Genomic DNA, 5,128 nt, shown 5'->3' with positions numbered 1-5,128 from the left:
GACCACATTTTCAGTAGCAAGGCTCTAAAGTACACAGAACAGTGCCTAGCACATTGTAAGCACTCAATACATTAGCGATTATTATCCGTCTGGCACTGAGCCATATGTTTTCACAAACATTATTTTGTTTAATCCTCGTAACAGCCTTACATCACCCATTGTCATCAAGTCGATTCTGACTCATAGCAACTTTACAGGACAGAGTAGAACTGCCCCATAGGGTTTCCAAGGAGCGGCTGGTAAATTCGAACTGCTGACCTTTTGGTTAGCAGCTGTAGCTCTTAACCACTGCACCACCAGGGCTCCAGCCATACATTTGATATTAGCATATCTCCATTTCTCAAATGCTCAAACAGTCTAAAGAGGTTAATAAGTGATGGCTAGCATTGCATTTGAGCTCAGCTCTCTTGATTCTGAGTACCAACCTCTTTTCTACATTTCAAATTCTTCTTGATTCAGGAAGGGGAGAGGAACAAAAAACAATGGACCTAAAACCTCACTTTCCTTGCTCAGATGTGATGTACAAAGGCCTCTCTCCTGTACAGGCTGCAGGAGAAATCCATAAAGATCAAATGCCTTCCAGGTACATGGTTTCTATTTTTTCCCAAAGTTAAAATAATTTTTTATGATTACATTTGTAAAGAAAATGCAAACAATACAGAGTGGTATGAAGAATAAAGTAAATATCCACAAATCCATTGCCCAAAGGCAGCAATAACTGAATACTCGTTGCCACTGAGTCAATTATGACTCATAGCAACCCCATAGGACAGAGTAGAACTGCCCTAGAGGGTTTCCTAGGCTGTAATCTTCACAGAAGCAGACTGCCACATCTTTCTTCAGTGGGGCAGCTGGCGGGTTCAAACCGCCGACCTTTTGGTTAGCAGCCAAGCTCTTAACCACTGCACCACCACAGCTGCATATATATATCTTTTTTTTTTTTGTTGAAAGCTTTTTCTTACTTGCAATTCATAATTCTATTTGGAACTCTGCCTCTCCCTATCAACATCATTTTATCAGGGTAGATATGAAATGTTCCCAAAGCTTGGCTGTCTAGCGCTGTTTCAATGACACCTTCTAGACTGATGTGGTGCACACCACAAGGATCCTCCATCATGAGTGCGACCAGTGAAGAAGCACACCACACACTCATGAGACCAAATGACTGCAAGGGTGTCTTTAATTCCAGGCTAGGCACATACTGTCAGAGGATTCTGGGTAAATGGGAAGATGGCTCACCATCACCACCTTTTCTTGGTTTGTGTCAAAGAATGTAAGAACTTCATTCACCCACTTCAGCTATTCTTGGTTGAATCCGCCATTAAACTGGACAAACGGGGTCTCAGAAAGTCCCTGAGGTCTGTTCAATTCCATGTTTGGGTTATGCTCCTGCAGTATCTTTATCATTGCTGATATTTTGGAGAAAACTGATCCTCACCCAAGACACTCAAGTCATAAGCATCAAGTAAAATGATCTGGAATTCAGGGAAAGGTACAAAATGATTAGCATAATAATTCTCTGAAGGTATGGTCTCAGGATGATGTACAATCTGGTCTTCTAGAAACTTTGTGTTACGTTTGGAGTTTGTTAAATAGTCTCTGCTGAAGTTGTAAAATTCATGATTTCCCCATGTATAATGAACTGGGATTTTAAGCATTTTGAATGTGATCATAACAAGTTCTAATGACTTTTCTGGTACTTGATACTGTACATTATATCTATCGATAATATCGCCATGCTGAAATACACAATAGGGTATATATATATGTATATATATACACACACACACACATACATATTTAACCAGACAAAAGTGTGTTATTAAAAATAAAATAAAATTAAAAAAGCTTTAATCAAAGTCTGGTTAAATTCAATTATTAACTGAAACTCTTATAAACCTTTCAGGAAAGCCAACAGGTACATCAGACAAAAGCAAGCAGCTACTGACAATTCTTTGATGGAAGAATAAGTTGTGTATTTGTACAAGCTGCCTAACGATTATCAAGCCCAACTCTATATCAGTTTTGTTTTTCAAAAATAGTTTCAAGATATACCAAGACACCATATAAACAAAAAAACCTATTGCCATCGAGTTGATTCCGACTCATAGTGACCCTATAGGACAGAGTAGAACTGCCCCATAGGGTTTCCAAGCAGCTGGTAAATTCGAACTGCTGACCTTTTGGTTAGCAGCTGTAGCTCTTAACCACTGCGCCACCAGGGTTTCCATATATATGTATATATATATATATGAAGCCCTGGTGGTGCAATGGTTAAAATCTTGTTAAGATATATATAATGATCTTTTAAACATTGCTGATCTGGTAAAAAGATATATTTTATTCTTTCTTTTTTTTTTTTTTTTTTTACTTTTCCTTGATTATTAGTGAGGTTGAGCATCTTTCTATATGTTTATTATCCATACACATTTCTTTATTTGGGAATTAAGTCTGGCTAACCTAGACAGAAATTGATTTTGCTGGAAGGATTTTGGGGAGCTTACAGAATCAACGAGAAGGCTGGAGAACCAAGCTAGAAAAAGGAGGACTGGGCAATGAGGAATGAAGTAACTCTAACACCACAGGATTGATATGCTGTCACTGCCATCCTCGGCACAACCCACTGCCAGTGTCTTGAATAAATTTTCAGTTGCTCCTATGTCTTTGCATCAGTCCCTCAAGATTCAGAGTCCTGGGTGGCAGCGCCTGATTGACTGAGCCTAGGTCACATGCTGTACTGCAGCAATCAGTGGGTAAGAGCAAGATTATCTGGTTCCTTTGGCTTCTATAGTGGAAAATGGGGCCTTGCTTTCCACCACTACTCGCCTATATTAGCCCTTTGATGACCCAATTATTTTCTGCTTTCAATTTTTTGTTGACACCATGTGTTTTCACTAATGGAAGGCATGCTGATTAAAGGACCAATTCAGAATTTTTGTTATGAGTCATGGATTTTGATACCCATTATCTGGGATCACATATGTCCTTTGGGATCCTGGGTGTTTTAAAAACTGCTGATATGAGTCAATGATTAAATCTATTTTTAAAAATTATTTTATTTCTTGAAAATTTGCAGAACATGAGGTAAAACATGAAGGCACCTGGCAATGACTGCACATACATTTTATTCTAGTCTCTTTCTTCTTAGCCTTTTTATTATTTTTCATGAAACTTTTCAAAACATGGTATAATTCATTCTTCCTTGCTGCAAAAGCAGTACTTACAGCCCAAATAAATAAAGCCAAGGGATTTTTTTATATCAGGAAAATTACCACTACAATGCATTCTTCATTACTGCAAAAGCAGTACTGACAGGCCAAATAAATAAAACTAAAGGAATTGGAATCTCAGGAAAATTACCACTACTATGTATTCTTCATTATAACAATTGCAGTACTAACAGCTAAGAAGCAGAAATAGCTGCCCTGGAATACTGCAGAACTGCTCACAGCAGTGCATTCCAGCTGCTACACGTGGAAGCAATGATTAGCCCTAAGACTGAATGCAGGGTAAGAATAACTTATAGGAGTTTGAGTCTCTTGAAAAGTAGCACTGCAATGCATTATTGCTTATTGCTAAGGCGTTATTTATTCTTAAGAAGCTAGAAAAACAAGGAGCCAGTAACACCTGGAAACAATGAATGGTATCAAGGAGAAAACGGCCACTATGACTGAATGAAGACTAAGAATAGTTTATTCTCCAGATAACTACATTCTCCCAAGAACATAGTAGCTGGGAAACATAGTGAGCAGGCTTATCTCACATAAATAAAGGTAAATCTGTCAAAAGTTTAGAAAATTTACACATCCAGGAGGCACCATCCAAGACTATGCTCAATCTACACAAAAATGAGGCTCCAACTCAGGGTCTTGAGTTTCATGCATTGCAAAAGGCTCCCAGCTTGAGGCTAACCCTATTCCAACTTATAGTGACCCTATAGGACAGAGTAGAACTGCCTCATAGGGTTTTCAAAGAGCTCTTAACCACTATACCACCAGGACTTCTCCTTCCCAAAGAACTCCAGAGGCATAAAAAGTGGTTGGGATACTGTCTTAGTTATCTAGTGCTGCTATAACAGAAATACCACAAGTGGATGCCTTTAACAAACAGACGTTTATCCTCTCACCGTCTAGTAGGCTAGAAGTCCAAACTCAGGGCACCAGCTCCAGGGGAAGGCTTTCTCTCTCTGTCTGCTCTGGAGGAAGGTCTTTGTCATCAATCTTCCCTTAGTCTAGGAGTTTCTCCAAACAGGAACCTCAGGTCCAAAGGATGCACTCTTCTCCTGGTGCTGCTTTCTTGGTGGTATGAGGTCCCTCCCCCATGTCTCTCTGATCACTTCTTTCTTTTATATCTCAAAAGAGATTGGCTTAAAACACAGTCCAATCTTGTAGATTGAGTCCTGCCTCATTAACATAACTGCCAATAATTCCATGTCATCATCATCATAGAGATAGGATTTACAACACGGGAAAATCACATCAGATGGCAAAATGGTGGACAGTCACACAATACTGGGAATCATGGCCTAGTGAAATTGCTACACATATTTTTTGGGGACACAATTCAATCTATGACAGATACCATACGTCCCATGGTCACCAAAGGGTTAGATGAGTGTTCAGATGCTGGGTATGCCCTCCCCAAAAAGACAAATTTTTGTCCATTTTTTCTATTGTAATTTTTTTTACTTATTTACTTATTTTATATTGGGGATACTAACATTTTGTCTTTCCTGTTTTTTTTTTTTTGGTTTTCAATCTTATTTATCCTGGATATTTCTGTGGCAAAGTAACCTTTTAAGAAAAGTGACCCCAACCAATTCTTTCCTGCATAATCTGATACAATCCACATAACATTGTTTATTTTTTTTTGGGGGGGGAGGTAGTTTTTTTTTAATCATGGTACTTCAGATGAAGGTTTACAGAACAAATAGTTTCTCATTAAATAGTATGCGTATTGTTTTATGACATTGGTTAACAAACTCATAACATGTCAACACTCTCCCTTCTCGACCTAGGTTCCCCATTACCAGCTTTCCTGTCCCCTCCTGCCTTCTAATCCTTGTCCCTGAGCTGTTGTACCCCATTAGTCTTGTTTTGTTTTTATGGGGCTGTCTAATCTTTGGCTA

The 5,128-nt window shown here is 38.7% G+C and overlaps 1 pseudogene; it reads right to left on the bottom strand.

Moving 5' to 3' along the window:
• Nucleotides 1-958: 958 nt before the first annotated feature.
• On the bottom strand, nucleotides 959-1,754 carry LOC101355721 (manganese-dependent ADP-ribose/CDP-alcohol diphosphatase pseudogene; annotated as a pseudogene).
• Nucleotides 1,755-5,128: the final 3,374 nt, after the last annotated feature.

This window comes from Trichechus manatus, unplaced genomic scaffold, assembly GCF_000243295.1.
Source record: "Trichechus manatus latirostris isolate Lorelei unplaced genomic scaffold, TriManLat1.0 scaffold00107, whole genome shotgun sequence".
NCBI lineage: Eukaryota > Metazoa > Chordata > Mammalia > Sirenia > Trichechidae > Trichechus > Trichechus manatus.
This window is presented reverse-complemented; position numbering and strand designations above follow the sequence as displayed.